Consider the following 24,536-nt stretch of genomic DNA (forward strand, 5'->3'; position numbering starts at 1 on the left):
CTTTTGAGTGTTCCCTCACCACTCCCAGTCAACACACAAGCAGAGCGGGGCAGCACGGTGGGTTAGCCCTGCTGTCTCACGGCACCGAGGTCCCAGGTTCGATCCCAGCTCTGGGTTACTGTCCATGTGGAGTTTGCACATTCTCCCCGTGTTTGCGTGGGTTTCACCCCCACAACCCAAAGATGTGCAGGGTAGTGGATTGGACACGCTAAATTGACCCTTAATTTGAAAAAATGAATTGGGTAGTCTAAATTTACAAAAAAAACACACAAGCATGGCAGCGCGCAGACCTACTCGCTTTGGGAATGCCAACCTCGCAAGGAATCTTGATACCGCCGATCGAAATGGGACATCCTTTTCCCCCGAGGGGCTCAGAAGATCAGCAGCAGGGTCAATGCTACCTGAGAGACAATAACAATGGCTATCAGTGTGGGCAGCATGACCAAAAGGACCACCGTCCAATGTGGGAAGAAGACCAACGACCTCAACCGAGCTGCAATGATAAGTCACCACCGCTCTCCTGGCATCATTTCTGCCTGCCACCCCACAACCATCCACCCAAAAATCACTAGCTGACACCTCGCACCCTCCCCACATTCAATCTTTGTGCTTGTTCCTCAGAACCCCTGGCACCCACCAGCACATCCCCTCCATGTCCAGTTTCCATGCTCACACGTGCCACATGCTGTAAACCCCCCAACCCATCAAGAGTGTGGTTCAAAGTCCTCTCTTTGTCTCCGCAGGAGAAGAAAGCCCATAATAAGCAGAACGGGCCAAGATGGGGACAGAGTAGTAAAGATCTGAGTCCTCACCCAAAATGAGAATGGGCCCTGAGATCGCTGGATTGGCTGAGGAGAGAGCAGTCACTGACAGCAAATTGGCCTGCACCACAGAACTGAGAATCCACTGCCCCTTCACCCAGATGACCTGTCTCAAGTGAGTTCATGTCAGACAAAATGATCCTTCCCTCTCCCTGACCGCATGTCCATTCTCTCACAGGATCTCCATCTGATGGGGTCAGCTATGCGGAGTCGTCCCCCCACCTGCCACCCAAAAGACCACCTCAGAGGAGAGTTCCGAGGAGATGACAATTGAGGAGTCACGGCATTATTATTGGGTGGCGAACGTGGAGAAGTAAGACGATGGTGGGAGAGGGCGAGGAGCAGTCTGGGTCAGGTTAGAGGAGAGTCCTGGAAGGGTGCGAGCCTGAGGACTATGGTGATGGCCCCGTTGTCGCATGCTCCGAAGACGTATACGGGGAGTCCGGTGGTTGGGTCGTTTATAAGAATCTGGAACCAGATGAGGAGGCACTTTAAACTGGGTCACATAGCGGTGTTGACGCCATTGTGTGGAAATCATAGGTTCACACCTATGGGGTGGGGAGAGTGATGTAGGCAGTGGAGGAAGGAGTGGTTGGAGTGGGTTCAGGACATGTTCTCAGTTCATTGGGCTAGAGGAGCTGCGGGAGAGGTTTGATTTACCAAGGGGGAGTGAGTTTAGGTACTGGCAGGTGCGGGACCTTGTGCGTAAAGAGCTACCTTCATTCCCTCGGATACCAGAGTATACTGTTGACTTGTATCTTTATTAATAATTACAACATGTTCGCGAGTAAAGAGGGCAATGCTCGAGCGGAGTCGGGGGGATGATGGGTTGGCGCTGATGAATTTCAGCAATTATTACTGGGCGGCTAATATAGCCATGGTGAGGAGAAGGCTGGTGGTGGGGGGGGGGGGGGGGGGGGTAGCCGGCGTGGGTGCGCATGGCACAAGTCTGGGGCGTTGGCAACAGCGCCTCTTCCGTTCCTGCCGGCACGATACTCCACCAGTCCAGTGGTGGTGGTGGCCCTGAGAGTCTGGGGGCAGTGGAGGAGACATGTGGGAGCAGAGGGAGCATCGGTATGGTCCCCAATCTGCGATAATCACCGGTTTGCCCCGGGGAGGATGGACAGGGGGTTCCGAATTTGGCGGAGAGCGAGGATTGAGAGGTTGGGGGACTTGTTTATAGAAGGAAGCCTTTCGAATATGAGGGCGCTGGCGGAGAAGTTTGCATTGGTGCGGGGAAATGAATTTCGATATCTGCAGGTGCGGGACTTTCTGCGGAGGCAGGTACCAATCTTCCCACTCCTGCCGCTAAAGGGGATTCAGGATAGGGTGGTTTCTAGAGGATGGATAGGAGAGGGGAGCATCTTGGACATATAGAGAGAGCTTATGGGATCGGAAGAGACGCAGACCGAGGAGCTGAAGCAAAAGTGGGAGGAGGAGCTGGGGGGGAGGAGATAAAGGAGGGCCTTTGGGCGATCGCATTGAGTAGGGTCAATGCAATATTTTCCTTGTTTTGTACATTGTTGATTTTGTTGCTGTTATAATGCCAAAGGAATACCTCCATAAAATGTTTATTAAAAAAAAATAATTACAACATGCAAATGCGTACCGGGTATTGGACAAATGATCACACAACCAGTATTTTTGTACAATCACAGTTTATTTGTTGAACATAAGATTAGTTTTATACTTGATAAATTACACTCTACCACACATTAGACTATATCTAGCAGTTTAAATGGTGTTTACTTAACTTTTAGTGACCGGCTCTGTGCAGGTTAGATAAGGCCTTTATCAGGTTCCCCACGTGTGGTGGCTGGAGACAGAATATTGGTCGCGCAGTTCTTCTTATCCTCCGATCTTTCGCACATTTTTTGCGGTCCCAGGTAGGGATCCCATGGATTGATAGGATTTCAATCATTCTAATCGATTCTGGCCAATTAGGGACGGGCACCTTGACAGCTGGGCAGGTCCTAGTTGTTATTGTCCAAGGCACGTTGGCACTCCCAAATAAGGCAAATAGGCGCCCCTGAATTGTTACTAACGTTAAGTTTCAATCTGAAGCCCATTGTCCTGGGGAGACCTGTGAATGGCCTCAAGCAGATGCAAGTTTCTGCATAAGTCTGAGTTGTTGTTTGCAATCCACACAGGCTGCGTCCTGTCTGTGTCCCAACCTGCCCACAATTCCCATCATCCTTAGCGGGCAGCCATTTTAGATGGTCACATGTCCATCCTCTTTATTCTGAACGCAAAGCGTGGTGGATCACAGACTCGGGCCAATACCTGCCCTGCGTTTCCAGTCACCTGTCGGTTAATCCAGGTCCTACTCTACTCTCACCAAAATCTATCACACAATCTTACCTAATCCATTATTACATACAGTTCATTAAAAGTTAATTCATTACTAAGCACGGTAGCACAAGTGGATAGCACCGTGACTTCACAGCGCCAGGGTCCCAGGTTCGGTTCCCCACTGGGTCACTATCTGTGCGGAGTCTGCACGTTCTCCCTGTGTCTGCGTGGGTTTCCTCTGAGTGCTCTGGTTTCCTCCCACAGTCCAAAGACGTGTAGGTTAGGTGGATTGGCCATACTAAATTGCCCTTAGTGTCCATAAAGGTTAGGAGGGGTTATTGGGTAACGGGGATAGGGTGGAAGTGAGGGCTTAAGTGGGTAGGTGCAGACTTGATGGGCCGAATGGCTTCCTTCTGCACTGTATGTTCTATGTTCTAACTACAATTTCATTTTTAAATCAAATTAATTTAAAGCATTTCTAAATTAAATTAATTTAAAAGAGGGTTAATTTCTAAGCTAACCTAATCTCATGCTGCTTGCTTATACATTCAAAACTTATTTACAACACAAAATTTAAAACAGCATCACATTTCATCCTACCTATTCTAAACATTAACACAAAGGCTCAAATGGCTAATTTTCACAGCGGTTGTTTACATTCGTTCATGAGGTATAAATTTTCAAGGTATCTTTTATTGAATTCCAAAAAGGGGAGCTCGGACTGTGTCTATCTCTGGGTGGGAGACTCTTGCCTTCCACCTGTGGAGGTGGAATGTGAGGCTGTCAATAGATAAACTGCAATCTGGATGAGGACTTTGGCTAGGTGGGCGATGAGGGGGTGGTTTCGAAGGCTGGGGTTCCAATTTCTAATTGGTGGGGGTCTCGGTTTCTAACAATTGTCGGGTGATATTCTGGGTTTGCTGTGTGTTGCTTGGGGCTGGCTCAGGTCCTGTCCTGATTTTGTATAGGGCTAAGTTACCCTTTGTGTGTGTCCAGGGGCATTTTTGTCCAATTCCAATTTTCGGGGCTTTTTGCTGAACATCCTGATGTGTTATCTGTGTTGGTCTAACATCGACTGCAACTGGATGCAGTGAAACGAGAAACAGGCTTCCGACACAGGAGATGGTCCAACACTGTTTTATTGAACCTGTTGATTGCTGTACATAATCTGCTGTGGGTTGACACTCTATTAACCTAACTGATAACCTCCTACTTGCATTAATATCCACTCATGTATATAATGAGGTGCAGACAGGCAGTGATTGACACACAGGATGACCAGTAAGCACACAGCACAGTGCAGCCAATCACCAGACAGGACACTACCACTATAAAGCCAGAGGGCACTAGGTTTCCCGCTCTCTCTGGACCCAGCCACTGAGACAGTCAGAGTCCACGAGCTAGCCAGTGCAAACACCATGGGTTAGCTAGTAAGTCTGGTCAGGCTACTACTAGGTCACCAGTCAGTTCAGTATAGTGTCGATCCACAGCTGAATATGTATATCAGTTCTATCGTTGAATAAAACCGTGTGGGATCTTCTCCAGTGTTAGACATCTGCTTCTAGCTTCCCTGCATCAAGTGCAGTGCACATCGAACCAACCTGCCTAACACATCATGGTACCAGAGTATTATTAATCCTGCCGAACCTACCTCGAGTGAATCTGCAACGACCATCAGGCGGCCATTCAGTGACATGGAAAACATCCAGCCTCCTCCGCAACTCCACATCTCCAGCAACCTCGGCGCCAATTGGAAGACCTCGAAGCCGCATCGGATGTCAGGAAGATCGCGCTATTTCTCTCCACAGTGGGGGACCACGCAATCCACAACTACAACTCCCTTACGTTCACTGAAGGCAAAGGCAAAACAAAATTCAAAACAGTCCTGCTGAAGTTCGACAGCCACTGCGACATTGAGGTAAATGAGAGCTTTGAACGGTACGTTTTCCAGCAGAGGCTTCAGGGTAAGGATGAACCTTTTCAGTCCTTCCTGACCCATCTCCGCATCCTAGCGCAGTCATGTAACTATGACTCGACGGCTGATTCCATGATCTGGGATCAGATCGTTTTCGGGGTACACTCCGACTCCCTTCGGCAGCAGCTCCTGAAAGTCAAACAGTTGACCCTCCCTGTCGCTATCGAGACGTGTGTTGTCCACGAGCATGCTAAGAATCGTTACTCCCACATCAGGGCGGCAGAGACTGCAAAGCTGGCCTCCCACGAGGCAGAACGGGTGCAGGCCATCGCACAGATGCAGGGCCTCAGCATCGAGGAGAGTGGCCGTTTTGCGTGCTTTTCCTGGTCCCAGCGCATGCGTGCCACGACCGAGTGGACGACGAGGCCGACAACCCGACTGCGCAGGTGCATACGTCGACCGACCGCACTGCGCATGTGTGATGGCGCACGGAACGCGCTGACGTCGGCGGCATGGCTCCGCCCACTTAAAGCAGCAATGTCTGGCAAAAGGACGCCGGTGTCTACAGTGTGGCAAGCTTGGCCACTACGCAGCCCTTTGCAGATCTGCTCCACTGCCCAGCATCCAGCGATCCCAGCTGCGGCGCAGAAGTGTCCGCTCAATACAACAAGGCATGCCAGATTCCGATCTCGACAGCACAACAGACCCTGATGCTGAGTGCCTCAAGTCCCCATACGAGGTGGGCATCATAATGACACATGCGCTGCCTTCCACCACAACGGCGAAACGCCTCTCCATCATCACTGTGGATCCTGATGACGAGTGGTGTGCTGTCCTCACAGTTAGCAAGACTCTCATCCGGTTCAAACTGGACACCGGTGCATTGGCGAACCTCATCTCAAAATCCGACCTCGATACCATCCGAGCCAGACCAAGCATTCTTCCACCGGCATGCCAGCTCCTTGACTACAATGGCAATGCCATAGCTGCCAGTGGCCCGTGTCAACTAGGGGTATCCAATAAGGCGATCAAGGCGACGCAGTGGTTTGAAATCGTTGGGCCTGAAAGTGCATCCCTGCTCGGTGTTCAAGCCTGCAAGCTCCTGAACCTGTTTCAGTGCGTCCACACCATGTCATCATCACCTGCAACGGCCTCGCCTGATGGAAAATTGCAAGCCGACATAGATGACATCATCACGCAGTACCACAGCGTATTCAATGGGATGGGCACGCTCCCATACCGATATAAAATCCTGCTCAAGCCAAACGCCACCCCTGTAATTCATGCACCATGTCGGGTGCTGGCACCCCTCAAGGATCGTCTGAAGAAGCAATTGAAATGAAATGAAAATTGCTTATTGTCACGAGTAGGCTTCAATTAAGTTACTGTGAAAAGCCCCCAGTCGCCACATTCCGGCGCCTGTCCGGGGAGACAGGACCTCCAAGACCAGGGCATCATATCGAAGGTCACAAAGCCCACAGACTGGGTCTACTCCATGGTCTGCGTCAAGAAGCTGTCACGGGAGCTTCGCATTTGCATCGACCCTAAGGATCTAAACCGCAACATGATGCGGGAGCATTACCCGATACCAAAACGTGAAGAGTTGACCAGTGAGATGGCTCATGCCAAATTCTTTACTAAGCTGGACTCCTCCAAGGGTTTTTGGCAAATCCAGCTGGACGCGTCCAGTCGCAAGCTGTGCACGTTCAACACCCCGTTCGGTCACTACTGCTACAACCGGATGCCCTTTGGCATCATATCTGCGTCCGAAGTATTTCACCGTATCATGGAACAGATGATGGAGGGCATCGAGGGGGTGCGAGTGTATGTTGACGACGTAATTCTCTGGTCCATAACAGCCCAGGAACACATCACTTGCCTCAAGAAGGTATTCCAGAGAATCCATGAACATGGTCTCCAGCTCAACAGGGCCAAGTGCTCATTTGGTCAATCGGATATAAAATTCCTAGGTGACCACATTTCGCAGCAGGGCGTGCGGCCAGATGCCGACAAGGTCACGGCGATCAACGCCATGAAGACCCCGGAGGACAAGAAGGCGGTCCTCCGCTTTCTCGGGATGGTCAACTTCCTCGGGAAAGTCATTCCCAATGTGGCATCCCACACCACAGCCCTCCGCCATCTCGTCAAGAAGTCGACGGAATTCCAGTGGCTGCCCACGCATGAAGAGGAATGGCGTGAGCTGAAAGCAAAGCTCACCACAGCCCCGGTTCTAGCATTTTTCGGCCTAGCCAAGGGTCCTCTGCTGCAGCGTGTGATGCAGCACCTTACCAATGGCTGGCAGAAGGGACAATGTCCCCAGTTCTACAACGTAAAAGACGACCTGACGGTGGTGGAGGGCATCCTTCTGAAACTCGACAGCATCGTAATTCCTCAGAGCATGCGGGCTATGGTGCTGGGCCAACTCCTTGAGGGTCACCTTGGGGTCGAAAAATGCCGACGCAGAGCTCGGGAGGCAGTCTATTGGCCGGGCATCAACCGGGATATTGCAGACACAGTCCTCAATGTCCTACCTGTCAGAAGTTTCAGCGCTCAACCCAAAGAAATGTTGCAGCAGCACGTGATTGTGACCTCTCCGTGGTCCAAAGTAGGTGTAGACCTTTTCCACGCCAAGGGGCGTGACTACGTACTCCTGGTTGACCACTTCTGTCCGGCCTCACGTCGAAGGCGGTAATCAAAGCCTGCCAAGAAACATTTGCAAGGCATGGGATACCGCTCACGGTAATGAGTGACAACGGTCCTTGCTTTTACAGCCAGGAATGGTCTGATTTTGCACAGTCCTACAACTTCCGTCATGTAACCTCCAGCCCCCACTGTCCGCAGTCAAACGGGAAGGCCAGAAAAGGGGTCCATATTGTAAAGCGGTTGCTGTGCAAAGCTGCAGACTCAGGCTCCAACTTCAACCTGGCATTGCTGGCATACAGGGCAACCCCACTGTCCACTGGATTGTCTCCAGCGCAGATGCTCATGAATCGCACTCTGAGGACCACAGTTCCAACCATCCATGTTCCAGACCTTGACCACCTCACGGTCTTACAGCAGTCACGGGCCCAACAGAAAGCCACATACGATGCTCATGTCGTGGATCTACCCGAGCTGGCCCCTACTGATCATGTTCGTGTCCAGTTGCCTGAGGGCGGCTGGTCAGCCACAGCTGTTGTGATCAAACAAGTGGCCCGAAGATCGTTCCTTGTTCGCATGGCTGATGGCTCCCTGCTACGGCGCAACAGACGGGCACTGCGAAGAGTTCCACGCCCGCTACCTGACCGAAGTGCCCCGCCGCCTACGATGCTTCCTCCAGACGTACCCTACCACGAGGCCACCGATCTACCAGCAATCCTGCCGGCCCACGCGACCACTGCGATGGCAGTAATCCCGCCTATCCAAGTGCAGGCGGCTCCTGATCCACCTCTGCGTCGATCAACAAGAATTTGTCGCCCACCACAAAGACTAAATCTATAGACTGAACTCTTGTACATTTTGTGACTTCATCGATTTAACCTCTGTAAATATTGTTTTGTTTGCCATGTATCTGCACCATCGACACCTTCCTATGTATATACATTCATCTAGACACCTTTTGTATATAGTCAGGCATATATGTATATACGCTCACACACCCTAGTATTTATTTATCGAAAAAAAAGGGGGAGATGTCATAATATCCACTCATGTATATAATGAGGTGCAGACAGGCAGTTATTGACACACAGGATGACCAGTAAGCACACAACACAGTGCAGCCAATCACCAGACAGGACACTACCACTATAAAGCCAGAGGGCACTAGGTTTCCCGCTCTCTCTGGACCCAGCCACTGAGACAGTCAGAGTCCACGAGCTAGCCAGTGCAAACACCATGTGGTAGCTAGTAAGTCTGGTCAGGCTAGTACGAGGTCTCCAGTCAGTTCAGTATAGTGTCGACCCACAGCTGAATATGTATATCAGTTCTATCGTTGAATAAAACCGTGTGGGATCTTCTCCAGTGTTAGACATCTGCTTCTAGCTTCCCTGCATCAAGTGCAGTGCACATCGAACCAACCTGCCTAACACATCACTACTGGCTTGACCAGACTAGCTCTCTACCACATGGTGATGATGTCCATTGGCTTGTGCACTGTGACTATCTCCTTAGCCGTGTCCTGTGGGAGAGGGAGAGCCTTAATGCCCTGTGGGCTTTATAGTGGTGGTGTCCTGTCTGGTGATTGGTTGTTCTGTGTCGTGTGTGTTCATTGGTTATTCTGTGTGTCAATCACTGCCTGTTTGCACTTCATTATATACATGAGTGGATATTATGACACATCCAATTTTAGGACACCCTTCATTTGGAAATTCCTACCAATCCCCTTTTCCGGCGGTGCTGATATAGCATTCTGATGTGGTCCCATTGGACCTTTTGTATATTGCCCTTTGATTATTACACCCAAATAGGATACCTATGTTGTGGTTTACCCATAATGTAGCATCCTCACATTCCCCTGCACTAGGTGGTGCAAACCATAGATACCCTGAGTACAGAGAGTTCATATTGTCCTGTGCTCTGCCTCCAGTTATTCCGATGAAAATGTTGATGAAGAGGATGGTTCCTGGCTTCATCCTGTGGTGTGTCTGTAGTTCGTGTAGTTCCAGGAAATGAAGCATAGTATCGTGTTATTAACATTATGGTTAACATCTGTATTTATTACTCTTTCTCTCTTATTTCAATTACCCGTTATAATTGTGTTGATTGTCACTATGCGTAACTCCCCCATTTTGTTTTAAATAAGTTCAGGAGAGAGACAAGAAATGCAAATTAAAGCGCAGGGAATGAAGTATGCGTGTTTCTCACAGCCAGTCTGTATGCATTGATGTGTTGGGTAAGCTGGGTCTGCGAGGACTGCGTTTACTGCAGCAGTGAGAGAGACAGGCTTCCAACACTTGAAGAAATGCAACTCGATTTTATTGAACTCTTAACTATCATACATACACAAAGCAGGGCCGCAGCGCACCCCCAACAGGGGGGAAGGCGCCAGGCAGGGGAGGGGGGGATCACCCATCAAAGTCGGGAGAGCAAATGGGGACAGGAATAGGGGATAGAGGGGCAAAGGAGGGGTATACAGGGAGGAGGGAAAAGGGAGAGACCGTGGGGGGGTGGGGGGGGGGGGGGGGGGGGGGCACACAGGGAGCGAGAGACCGGGGAGGGGAAATGCAGGGACCAAAGGGACAAAGAGGCCAGAAAAGGAACAGGGCTACAAAGTGCCCCAACCAAGGGCTCGAAACAAGGAACCGCTGCAAGCACCCACCCAGTACGGTCTGTGGGTGAAGGGGGCCCCCAGAGTGCAGGGGACTACCCGCGTGGCGGACACACAGTGGACGGCCATGGCGGGTGCCCCCAGGACAAGGGGAAACCCCGGAGCGCAGAGACCCGACCGCATGGAGAGAGCAGTGATAGCAGCCATCCTGGACGGCCCCCTAACAAAGGGAAACCCCGGAGGGCAGGGGCGCGTCCACCAGATAAATATGGTTAATCCCACAGGAACGAGGGGGCAGAAGCCACCCACCAGGATAATCACCTGGAACGTAAGGGGACTTAACGGCCCAGTGAAGAGATCTGGAGTCCTCACCCACCTCAGAAACATGAGGGCCGACATAGTCTTCCTCCAAGAGACGCACCTGAGGGAGCAGGACCAACTGCAGGTAAGAAAGGGCTGGGTGGGACAAACCTACCATTCCTGCTATGGGACAAGAGCCAGGGGGGTGGCGATATTGATCGGCAAGAGGACGATGTTTAGGGCGACAAAGACGGTTTACAGACCCAGGGGGCGGTATGTCATGGTCAGCGGGGCCCTAGATGGGGCGCCGTAGTTCTAGTCAACGTGTACGCGCCCAACTGGGACGACACGAGTTTCATCCAAAAGACCATGGCAGAAATCCGGACAATAGCGACGCATCGACTAATCATGGGGGGGGGGGGGGGGGGGGGGGGGGGGACTTCAACTGGGTACAGGATCCAAAGACGGACAGATCAAACCCCAAAACGGGGAACACCTCAAGCATGGCAAGGGAACTCAGTCACTTTATGGAGCAGATGGGAGCAGTGGACCCCTGGAGGTTCGCCCATCGGGGGAGAAAGAATTCTCTTATTCTCCCCAGTACACAATCGTGTACACCAGAATTGACTTCTTTGTGGTGGGGAAAACGGTGCTTCCAGGGATAGACAAAGTGGAATACTCCGCAATTGTGATATCAGACCACGCTCCACACTACATGGACGTGCGGCTAGCGACGGGAAGGGCCCAGTGCCCCACATGGAGGTTGGACGGTGCCTTACTAGCTGACAAGGCCTTCAGCGAAAGGATAGCGCGGGCCATAGCAGAGTACACGGAGAACAACCAGAACAGGGAGGTCTCACCCTCCATGTTCTGGGAAGCACTAAAGGCCACACTAGGAGGGGAATCATCGCCTTCAAAGGGCAAAGAGGCAGGGAGGAAGGGGTGGCTGGGCAGAAGCTGGTCGACTCCATACTGGAGGTAGACCGTAAATACTCCGAGGCCCCGACCGTAGAGCTCCTGGCGGAGAGAAAAGAACTACAAAGGAACTTTGACCTGCTCTCCACCAGGAAAGCAGTGCGCCAACTCCGCCAGGCGCGCGGGACCCTATACGAACACGGAGACAAAGCCAGCCGCCTGTTGGCACACCAGCTGAGAAAGCAGGCAGCCACCAGAGAAATTGTGCAAATCAGGGGTACCAGGGGCACGTTGGAAACAGAACCAGAGAGGATTAACAAACCTTCAAGGCCTTCTACCAAGAGCTGTACACCTCAGAGCCCCCAACGGGGAAGGCTGGGATGAACCGGTTCCTTGATGGACTGGACATACCAGTCGTGAGAGAGGGCAGAAAATAGGACCTGGAAGCACTACTAGCACTGGGAGAGATCATGGACAACATTAGCTCCATGCAGACGGGGAAGGCGCCGGGACCGGACGGATTCCCGGCGGACTTCTACAAAAAATTTGCGGACCAGCGCTGGCCCCGCACCTGCGGGAGATATCACAGACTCACTAGCTAGGGGCACACTGCCACACACGTTAGCACAGGCCTCAATCTCGCTGATACCTAAGAAAGACAAAGACCCAACGGAATGTGGGTCATACAGACCCATATCTCTGCTGAACGCAGACGCCAAAATACTGGCCAAAATCCTAGCCAAAAGGCTAGAAGACTGTGTACCTGAGGTGGTCACAGAGGACCAGACGGGCTTCGTCAAAGGTAGGCAGCTTACCTCGAACATCAGGCACCTGCTGAACGTGATAATGACCCCCTCCGGGGAGAGAACACAAGAGGTGACCGTCTCCCTGGACGCAGAAAAGGCCTTCGACAGAGTCGAATGGAATTACCTCATAGAGGTACTGGAGCGGTTCGGGCTTGGAACAGGGTTCACCGCTTGGGTAAAGCTCCTATACAACGCTCCCATGGTGAGTGTATGGACCAACAATACCAACTCCCAATACTTCCAGCTGCACAGGGGCACCAGACAAGGATGCCCACTGTCCCCGCTGCTGTTCACACTAGCAATTGAACCGCTAGCAATCGCGCTCAGGGCAGCAAAATATTGGAGGGGGATCCGAAGGGGTGGCAGAGAGCACAGAGTCTCACTCTATGCAGATGATCTGCTCCTCTACATCTCGGACCCACAAAGCAGCATGGACGGAATCATGGCGCTCCTGAAAGAGTTTGGAGCCTTCTCAGGCTACAAACTCAACATGAGCAAAAGCGAGATCTTCCCAGTACACCCGCAGGGAGGGGGGGGCAGCACTAAAGGGGCTGCCATTCAAACAAGCCTGACACAAATTCCGCTACCTGGGGATCCAAATAGCCCATCACTGGAAAGGGATCCACAAATGGAACCTCACCAGCCTGATGGAGGAAGTAAAAAAGGACCTGCAAAGATGGAACACACTCTCACTCTCCCTCGCGGGGAGAGTCCAGACGATCAAAATGAATGTACTGCCCAGGTTCCTCTTCCTGTTTAGATCCATTCCAATCTACATCCCCAAGGCCTTTTTCAAAGTGCTGGACAAACTGATCATGGCGTTCGTATGGGCGGGTAAAAATGCTAGGATCCCAAAGAAGGTCCTACAAAAAACAAAATCCAGGGGGGGGGGGCTAGCCCTCCCGAATCTACAATTCTACCACTGGACGGCAACAGCCAAGCGAGTAAGGGGATGGATCCAGGAGCCAGAAGCCGAGTGGGTGCGTGCGGAGGAGGCCTCCTGCATGGGGACCTCCCTCCGGGCCCTCGCCACGGCAGCACTCCCATCCCCACCCAAAAAACACTCCAGCAGCCCAGTGGTGACAGCCACCCTCCAATCCTGGAACCAACTGCGGCAGCAATTTGGCCTGAACAAAATGTCGGACAAGGCTCCCATCTGCAACAACCATAGGTTTACACCAGCACTGACTGACGCCACCTTCAAAAGGTGGAGGCAGGACGGGGGGACACTGACAGTCAGGGACCTATACACGGACGACAGGATTGCAACACTGGACGAACTGACAGAGAAATTTCAGCTAGCCGGGGGGAACGAGCTACGGTACCTGCAGCTCAAAACTTCCTACGAAAGGAGGACAAGGACGTACCCACAACCGCCATGACAGGACACTACTGGAAGACCTACTGGACGCAAGTATCCTAGAGAAAGGGAACTGTAACGCATGTATGACCGATTGGTAGAAAGGGACGACACCGTACTGGACGCAACAAGAATGAAACGGGAGGACGACCTGGGGATTGAAATAGGGTGGGGACTCTGGAGCGAAGCACTGCATAGGGTCAACTCCACCGCCACGTGCGCAAGGCTCAGTCTGACGCAACTAAAAGTGGTACATAGAGCCCACTTAACGAGAAACCGTATGAGTAGGTTCTTCCCGGAGGTGGAGGACAGATGTGAACGGTGCCAAAGAGGCCCGGCCAACCACGCCCACATGTTCTGGTCTTGCCCCAGACCTGTGGAGTACTGGACAGCCTTCTTCGAGGCTATGTCCAAAGTGGTGGGGGTGAGGGTGGAGCCATGCCCGATAGTGGCGGTCTTCGGGGTTTCAGACCAGCCAGGTCTATTCCTGGGGAGGAGGGTGGACGCCCTTGCCTTTGCCTCCCTGATCGCCCACCGTAGTATCCTGTTTGGCTGGCGGTCAGCAGCACTGCCCAGAGCTGCAGACTGGCTGTCCGACCTCTCGGAATCTCTCCAAATGGAGAAAATCAAATTCGCCATCCGAGGGTCAGACGACGGCTTCCACAGAACGTGGGAGCCATTCATGCAATTGTTCAGGGACCTGTTTGTGGCCAACGTACAAGAGGAAGAATAGCCGGGTGGCCAAGAATCGGGGAAAATGGACGGGAAGCGGGGGAAGGTAGCCGGGGGGGGGTGGGGTGGGGGCTACGGGTTCGTTATGGGGGTTTGATGGCTAGCTAAGGCCCAAAACCAAACTGTAAATAAATGCCTATAGACATGTGCCTCGGCCATATTGGGGAATGTAAAATATGTATGCCGGCTAAAGGGGGCGGCCACAGTTGTTATTATGAAGATGCTTACCTGTAAATATACATGTTAATTTTTGCGTGTTTTTTTTTCTAATAATTTGTGATTTGTTGGATATAAAATATGAAAACTCAATAAAAACATTTCAAAAACAAAACTATCATACATGCTTAACTGTGGGTTGACACTATGCTGACTTGACTGGAGACCTGAGGCTAACCTGACCAGACTATCTTACTACCACATGGTGTATGTTCTAGTTGCTGCACACAAGCTCTGACTGTCTCAGAGGCTGGATCCCAAGAGAGCGGGAAACTAGTCCCCTCTGGCTTTATAATGGTCTTGTCCTGTCTGGTGATTGGCTGCTGTGTTCTGTGTGTTCACTGGTCATCCTGTGTGTCAATCACTGCCTGTCTGTGCACCATCATATATATACCTGTGTGTATATTATGACATCTCCCCCCTTTATTTTAACTTTTAATAAAATGTGTGTAGGTCAATAAATAGTGTGTGTGTGTGTACAGGAGCCTGACTATATACAAAGTATGTTAATGTATTTACACGGGAAGGTGTCTCGTGCAGATAGAGGGCAGATAACAAATTAGGAAGAAACAATATGTACCGATGTGTAAACGGAGCACAAGGCAATGCAACATTCTGTCTATAAATTCAGTCTCTGTGGCAGGCGACGAATTCTTGTTGACCGCCTCAAGGGTGGGTCAGGGGCCGCCTGAACATGATCGGGCAGAACTGCCTCCAATGTAGAGGTCGGTAAAATGCTCACAGCTTTCGACTGGACGCGTCCAGCTGTATTTGCCAAAACCCCTTGGAGGCATCCAGCTTCGTGAAAAACTTGGCGTGAGCCATTTCGCTGGTGAACTCTTCTCGTTTAGGTATAGGGTAGTGTTCCCTCATGATGTTACGGTTCAAATCTTTGGGGTCGATACAAATACAAAGTTCCCCTGACGGTTTTTTGGCACAAACCATGGAGCTAACTCAGTCCATGGGTTCCGTGACCTTACAAATTACACCCTGGTCCTGGAGGTCTTGCAGTTGCTGCTTGAGGCGGTCCTTAAGGGGTGCCGGCACCCGACGTGGTGCATGAACCACAGGGGTGGCGTTTGGCTTCAGCAGTATCTTGTATCGGTAAGGGAGTGTGCCCATACCTTCGAAGACGCTGTGGTATTGTGCTGTGATGTCATCTAATTGGGCTGGGAAGTTGACATCTGGCGAGGCCGTTGCCTCTGCGGACGACATGGAGTGAACCCGCTGCACAAGATTCAGGAGTTTGCATCCCGAGCACCGAGCAGGGAAACTCTGTTGGTTCCTACAATTTGAAAACGCAGGGTTGCTTTTGAAGAATGATGGGATACCGCAAGCTGGCATGAGCCACTGGCAGCAATGGCATTGCCATTGTAGTCGAGAAGCTGGCAGGTCGATGGAAGAATGTTCGGCTTGATGTGGATGGTGTCCAGGTCAGACTTTGAAATGAGGTTGGCTGAAGCGCCGGTGTCCAGCCTGAAGCGTATGCGAGCCTTGCTGACCGTAAGGGTGTCACACCACTCATCGTCCGGATCAATGCTCATCACTGGGAGTTGTTTCACCTTCTTCGCTGAAAGCAGCGTATGCTTGGTGATGATGCCCACCCGGAATGGGGATGTGAGGCCCTCGATGTCAGGATCTGGAAGCATGTCGGAGTCGGAGTCTGCAACGGGTTGCTGCACTGACCGGACATTCCTGCGCTGCGGCTGGGATTGCTGTGTGGTGGGCAGTTGAGCAGATCCGCACAGGGCTGCGTAGTGGCCAAGCTTGCCACACTGGAGACAGCGTCGAGATTTCGCGGGACATTGCCACTTTAAATGGGCGGAGCCACAGTTGTTGCATGTCACGGCGCTGACGTCAGGATGCTCCGTGAGCCACCACGCATGCGCAGTGCGGTTGAACAATTTGCGCACCTGCACAGTTCGGTCCTCGGCCTCACCGTCCCCTCGATCGTGGCGCGCATGCGCAGGAGCCTGGGAAAAGCACGCAAAATGGCTGCCCTCATCCAGACTCAGGCCTTGGAGCTGTTTGATGGCCTGTCCCCGCTCCACATCGTGGGGACCTTGCCACGCCGTTTCTGCCGCCTTGATATGGAAATATCGGTTGTTAGCGTGCTCGTGGAGGACGCAGGTTTCGATAGCGATGGTAAGGGTGAGCTGCTTAACTTTAAGGAGTTGCTGGTGAAGGGGATCGGAGTGGACCCCGAAAACGATCTGGTCGCGGATCATGGAATCGGAGGTGGAGCCATAGTTGCAGGACTGCGCGAGAATGCGGAGATGGGTTAAAAAGGACTGAAAAGGTTCATCCTTACCCTGAAGCCTCTGCTGGAACACATAGCGTTCAAAGCTCTCGTTGACTTCGATGTCACAGTGGCTGTCGAACTTCAGCAGGACTGTTTTAAACTTTGTCTTGTCCTCGCCTTCAGCAAAGGTGAGGGAGTTAAAGATGTGGATAGCGTGGACCCCGGCTGTAGAGAGGAAGAGAGCGATCTTCCTGGCATCCGATGCGGCTTCGAGGTCAGTGACTTCAAGATATAGCTGGAACTTCTGCTTGAAAATCTTCCGGTTCGCACCGAGGTTGCCAGCAATGCGGAGCTGCGGGGGAGGGCAGATGCTGTCCATGTTACCAGATGGCTGATCGCTGGTCAAAGGCAGATTATCTCAAGGTAGGTCCGTCAAACTCGAGCATGACTCACTGGTACCATGATGTGTTGGGTAGGCTGGGTCTGCGAGGACTGTGTTTACTGCAGCAGTGAGAGAGACAGGCTTCCAACACTTGAAGAAATGCAACTCGATTTTATTGAACTCTTAACTATCATACATACTTTAACTGTGGGTTGACACTATGCTGACTTGACTGGAGACCCGAGGCTAACCTGACCAGACTATCTTACTACCACATGGTGTATGTTCTAGTTGCTGCTCACGGGCTCTGACTGTCTCAGAGGCTGGATCCCAAGAGAGCGGGAAAACTAGTCCCCTCTGGCTTTACAGTGGTCGTGTCCTGTCTGGTGATTGGCTGCTGTGTTCTGTGTGTTCACTGGTCATCCTGTGTGCCAATCAATGCCTGTCTGTGCACCATCATATACCTGTGTGTATATTATGACATGCATGTTTCTCACAGCCTGTCTGGCTGAGACTTAGAATGGTTGGACAATTTCTTCAATCAGTCTACATCTTGATCACAACCATGTGTGGTTGAGGCTTTGCTTAACCAGCTGAATTTTAGGGCGGACAGTTTTATAAAGCTTTGTCCTGGGAGCACAGAGGAAATTATTGTGGCACAGAAGTTCCAACTTTGTAAGGGCTGAATTTTAGGACAGCCCGTGTGTTTGTAGCAACAGTGATCACCAACCAGTGTTTGAAGTGTAAATAGCATGTGGGAGCGACCCAAAAGGGTCTGGAGAAAAAAGTAAAAGAGACCAGGGTTTAGAGTGGACAGAACATTGTGAAAATACACCCTTCATCCCACAGCCAACCAGAGAGTGTAGATCAGACTTGAGCAGATTAAGAAAGCCATTCCAGATAGTATGAGGGTGTTGTGAGGTGCGTATGGGCCGCTGCGGGTGATGAATGTGTGGGACCCCCGGGTAGGGTGGGGGAAATGCCATTTCTCCACTACCAGAGTGTTACCTGACCATTTTGGAGTCCCCAGGCAGGGTGGGGATTAGTGCCGTGTCTCCCTACCTGAGTAAAAATACAGGAAGAATTTGTGTTCGTGCGGATTCATTTCCATGGGGATTGCACTTCGATAAGGCGGGGCAATGTAGGAGTTTGATGCATGCTTCTATGAATTTGATCCTTTGTGTGAGACAATTCGGCGCGGGCCGCCGTAAGTTAAAACCATGGCGTGAAGAGAGAAGTTGAAGATGAAACAGAAGTAGGAGGGCAGGCTCAATCAGAAATTGGCCACCTTAATTTTTAGTAGGCGTCAGCTTTTCATCATCTGGACACCTCAGATATTTCCTTAGAACAGTGCACTCCTCGGCTATTCTGTTAAAATGCCCAGGAGAGGCTCATTCACTGAATCATCTGCCCCCCTGGCAACCAGATACACGCCTGCACATTCATGACATTAATCGGGTTGTCGGCTGTGTTGCTCTGTGAGACATCTGCTCTTACCAGTCTGTGCTTGGGAGCACGGTACCATAGTGGAGTGTTGTGGGGTAGGCAGAGTGTGTAGGGCGGTCATAGTCTGGGTTCAGGGAGGTGGAAGCAATACTACTAGGGGAGTGAGGAAAAAGCAGTAGGGTGCGACAGTCAGTCAGGAGACCTAAGTAAACCACGTCACTCTCCTGAGAAAGGCCAAGCATGTCCTCTGTTGCAATTGGGTCACCGGGTTCGCTATCCTTAGAAAGGGTAAGCAGGTCGGTCGGGTCTCTGTCCTCAGAAAGATCAAGCCAGTTGCTGGGGTTGCTATCAAGATCAAGCAGGTTGTTGTCTGAGTCAAGTTCAAGTGTGGCGCCAACAACTGTGGGCGGGGCAAAGGAAAGGGTGTCATCATGAGGGGGAGTGGTTGGTCAATGGGCGGCACGTCGTCGTCTCCCATTGCCAAGGTGGCGTGGTGGGCGTGGTTACATTGGGCTCCGTAGGCTTTGAGTTGATTAATGTTGAACCAACCAGTCTTGCCGTGAGGGAATGCTATCTCGTAAACAGAGGGGCTTACTTTGTCTGAAATGGTGCAGGGACCAGCGAATTTAGGGGATAGGAAGGAGCTTGGATTATACAGTGAGATCATAACTTGCTGACCGACTGTATATTCTATGGGGTGGACCCTTTTATCAAAGTCAGCTTTACTCTGCCTTTTCCTAGCGCCTAGTCAGACAGCAGCAGCCAGTCGTGCTGCTTTAATGCTCTGTGATCTGTTGCACTGCTTTTTCGTGGGTGAGGGGGGTCATTGCGGGTTGGCCAAATCGAGTCCTAAGAAATACTCTATTCCTTTCATGGGCCTGCTAGTCATAAGTGAGGGGTAAAGCCTGCGGAGCTGGAAGTCATGTTTCTAATAATTATGAGGGCGAAGGGGATTACTGTGTCCCAAGTAGTGTTGTTTTGCTGCACTATCTTCCTGATAATTGATTTTAAAGTGCGGGTCATACGCTGGACTATGCCATTGGACGGGGGTGGGGTGGTATGCTATGTGGAAATTCTGCTTGATCCCAAAGATAGCCACTACATTTTGCATTACCCTGCCGGAGAAGTGTGTGCCTTGGTCTGACTCAATGCTGCATGGAAGACCCCAGCACATAAATATTTGATGGGTCAGGATTTTAGCTGTAGCTTTTGCTGTGTTCGTGCGGGTGGGAGGGGACCAATGTAATCGATTTAAAGATTTGCCCAGCGGGCCTCTACATGACGAGTGTGTCTTAATTGTCCCTTCTTTTCATAATGATCAGGATTTTTTTGGGCGCAAATGAGGCAGTTCTCAACATAATGGGTGACGTTGCTTCTCAACTCAGGCCGTCAGCCAAATTTTTTCAATGGGCAACGGTAATGTCTATTCCCTGGTGTCCATGTCTATCATGAAACTGGTATATTAACGAGTTTCTGTCCTGGGTGGAGACCACATAAATTCCTTCCTTTCAGACTATGCCATCCTCTGTAGTGAGTGAGTTCTTCCATGTATCATAAGGGGCTGGGTAGTTGCCGTTTAAAACTTGTTTGATGGACTCGTCTGCATTTTGGGCTTGGGACACCTGGATTACACGCATTTGTTCACCTTCGGGTGGCTGCCAGAAGCTACAGCTGCGAGCTCCAGCTTTAGCTAAGGCGTCTACCTTGCAGTTACCGGGTGGGGAGGTGCCGTGATGGCTTTTAACTTTAATTATGCCGTATGTGCTGCCAGCTGCTTCCTTACTGATGTGTTTAAGTAGAGGGGCTGAGGATAGGAGTTTTCCGTCAGCGGACACAAAACCACGAGCTTCTCATACGGGGAAGAATTTGGTCAAACTATTGCAGACATACATGCTGTCTGAGTGTACGTCCGCAGACATTGGTGGGCGAATACATCAGCTGTGGCTGCAAGTTCTGCTGCTTGGGCGTCTAGATATCCTGGCAATTTTAAAACTACTTCTTCCAGTGAGCGTCCCTGATGTACCATCGATTGTACGCGAGGCGAGTGATTTACCAAAGTCTGGCTTTAATTGACTAGAACACAGCTCTGCGATCGTCTACAATGGAAAGGGACAATCGTCAGGCGTCTGAGCATTTATACCTCGTTAATAGAGGCGTGGTTAACTCAGCCTCTCGGCTAATCGGTCGAGAGGCACATGACCGACCAGGGCCAATGGTAAGCCGACGTTCTGGCCCAATGGCAGACGAGTATGCAGATCATATCACCACAGTCCCTATGAATCCTCCATATATATACCACACCCAGTTATCCTAACACCGTCCTCAATAGTGGAGGAGCCATCTACATAGATCTTAAATGTGTCCCTTGATTGTTGGGGATTTGGTTTCTTGCTGCCTGCTCGTGGCTGTAGTGACCTGGGAATAAAGGGTCTTGTGTGATGTTTGGCTGCAATGATTTGGATTCATGTGGGGTCCCTGCGCATTGTAAGTTGTCTGCTAAACATGTGGGGCCCTTGGTGCGCTATACAGAGATGTTCCTGCCTTGCAGTAGTAGTGCCCAGCGCGCTGCTCTAAACTGGCTAACTGAACCGTCTGTAAGTCTGCCGTCTAACAGAAGTTGAGTCGGGGTGTGATCGGTGAGAATCAGGACCGGGTTGAGGGCCGTTAGGTATGCAAAGTATTGAACTGCCCAAAAGACTGTAAGCAGGTGTCGCTCACAACCAGAAAATCCGTGTTCTGTGGAGTCTAAAACCCTGGAAGCATATGCTAAGGGTTTTAATCTGTCATGGTGTTCTTGTAGGAGGACTGCTGACAGGGTTTGATCAGTAGCTGCTAACTCTATGACATATGGCAAGTCTGGGTCAGGAACTTGTAAGGCAGGGCTATCACTAAGGCGCGCTTTAATTTGTTTACTGCGTCTGTGTGCTGTGAAAGCCAATTCCAGGGGTCGTTCTTTTTCAGAAGTTATGAGAGGGGCGGTTTTAGTGCCAAAACCATCAATGTGATTCCTGCAGTATCCTACCAACCCTAAGAATGAACGGAGTGCACTTACATTACTGGGCAGGGACAATTTTACAATAGTGTCAATGCACGTCTGCTCAATTTCCCTTTTTCCGTGGGTGATGATTGTCCCCAAGTAAAGTACTTTGTCTCTCATGACTTGCGCTTTTTTTGGGGTTGACCTTACAGCCGATAGAGTGGAGCAGGGCCGCATCATGGAGTGTCTCTATTTCTTGCTGGCATTCGGTGTGGTCAGCGCTAGAGGCCCTGAAAAGATGCCTCAGGGTCTATTCATATTATGCCCAGTGGGCCCCCAACTATGCGGACAAAGCCCACCCACTTATCAAAGCCACCAGCTTCCCCCTGACGACTGAGGCCCGCCAGTCCTTCAGCCACATCAAGGCAGATATTATCAAAGCCACAATGCGCACGGTGGACGAGTCCGTCTCCTTCCAAGTGGAGAGCGACGCATCAGAAGTCGCCCTCACCGCTACCCTTAAACAGGCAGGCCAGTAGCATTTTTTTTCCGGACCCTCAATGCCTCCGAGATTCGACACTCCTCAGCCGAAAAAGAAGCTCAAGCCAATGTGGAAGCTGTGCGACATTGGAGGCACTACCTGGCTGGTAGGAGGTTCACCCTCGTCACCGACCAACATTCAGTAGCCTTCATGTTCAACAATACACAGCGGGGCAAGATCAAGAATCATAAAATCTTGAGGTGGAGGATCGAACTCTCCACCCATAACTACGATATTGTATATCGTCCAGGGAAGCTCAACAAGCTCCCAAATGCCCTGTCCCGTGGCACATGCGCCAGCGTGCAAGATGACCAACTCCGGGCCATCCACAATGATCTCTGTCACCCGGGGGTCACCCAGCTTCGCCACTTCATCGAGGCCCGCAACCTGCCCTACTCCACCAAGGAGGTCAGGGCCATGACCAGGGACTGCCAAATCTGCGCGGAGTGCAAGCCGCACTTCTATCGAACGGATAAGGCCCACCAGGTGAAGGCATCCCGGCCCTTTGAGCGCCTCAGTATCGACTTCAAAGGGCACCTCCCCTCCACTGACCGCAACGCGTATTTTCTTAACATCATTAATGAGTACTCCCGTTTCCCCTTTGCAATCCCCTGCCCCGGCATGACCGCGGCTACTGTCATTAAGGCCCTGCATAGTATCTTCACCCTGTTTGGTTACCCCACTTACGTCCACAGTGACCGGGGCTCCTCGTTTATGAGCGACGAACTGCGTCAGTACCTGCTCCGTAAGGGCATCGCCTCGAGCAGGACTACCAGTTACAACCCCCGGGGAAACGGGCAGCACGGTAGCATTGTGGATAGCATAATTGCTTCACAGCTCCAGGGTCCCAGGTTCGATTCCGGCTTGGGTCACTGTCTGTGCGGAGTCTGCACATCCTCCCCGTGTGTGCGTGGGTTTCCTCCGGGTGCTCCGGTTTCCTCCCACAGTCCAAAGATGTGCAGGTTAGGTGGATTGGCCATGATAAATTGCCCTTAGTGTCCAAAATTGCCCTTAGTGTTAGGTGGGGTTACTGGGTTATGGGGATAGGGTGGAGGTGTTGACCTTGGGTAGGGTGCTCTTTCCAAGAGCCAGTGCTAACACGATGGGCCGAATGGCCTCCTTCTGCACTGTAAATTCTATGAAACGGACAGGTGGAGAGGGAGAACACGGCGGTATGGAAGGCCGTCCTTCTGGCCCTACGGTCTAGAAGTCTCCCAGTTTACCGCTGGCAGGAGGTCCTCCCCAACGCGCTCCACTCCATTAGGTTCACTCCTTTGCACAGCCACAAACGAGACCCCTCATGACCGCCTATTTGTTTCCCCCAGGAAATCCACCTCCGGGGTCTCGCTGCCGTCCTGGCTGACGACACCGGGGCCTGTCCTCCTCCGAAAGCATATGAGGAGCCATAAGTCTGACCCCCTAGTCGAGAGGGTCCAGCTCCTTCACGCCAACCCCCAGTATGCCGACGTGGCACACCACAATGGCCGACAAGATACAGTCTCCCTCTGGGAATTGGCACCCATCAGTTCCCCTACGACCACCACCTACCCCCCCACTCTACACCGATCACCCCGCCCCTACATGACCTACATCCACCATCGGCGACCTACAGGGATGAAGCTCCAGAGGACATGCTCCCGGAGTCAACACCCATGCCCGCAGCGACGAGTTCAACACCCGTGCCCGCAGCGACGAGTTCAACACCCGTGCCCGCAGCGAAACCAGAGCTCAGGCGATCGCAGCGGACGATCAAGGCGCCGGACAGTCTCAACCTGTGAGCTCACTTCACCCCTGCTGGACTACAAATTTTAACAGCGGGTGAATGTGGTGAATGTATTACTAGTACCATTCACCATTGTATTACATTACATTGCATTGTATTATGTTAATGCCCTTGTGGGCTCCGCCTATGGCCCACCATTGTATTACATTACATTGCATTATATTGGTGCCCTTGTGGGCTCCGCCTATGGCTCCGCCCCCTCGGGGAGGTATATAGATCTGCAGCCTGTAGGTGGCACTCAGTACAGAGCAGTCACAGGCAGGCACAGATCTAGCTGATTAAAACCACTGTTCACTTCAACTCTCCATCTCATGTGAATTGATGGCCGCATCATGGAGTGTCTCTATTTCTTGCTGGCATTTGGTGTGGTCAGCGCTAGCTTGCCTTTGCTCCTTAGTGGACTGATGGAGCACTCTTAAAGCTGCCTGTAAATTGGCACATTTGTTCTCCAACTGGGTGATCTTCTGTTCGGCCTCCTCTCTTACTAAGACAATATGCTGTGTGCCCTGGTAAGCCTTGTCATGCTGAGTTTGGAAGCTGCTAAGATGGATTGTACTGGA

This window comes from Scyliorhinus canicula, chromosome 9 (assembly GCF_902713615.1).
Source record: "Scyliorhinus canicula chromosome 9, sScyCan1.1, whole genome shotgun sequence".
NCBI classification, from domain to species: Eukaryota; Metazoa; Chordata; class Chondrichthyes; order Carcharhiniformes; family Scyliorhinidae; genus Scyliorhinus; species Scyliorhinus canicula.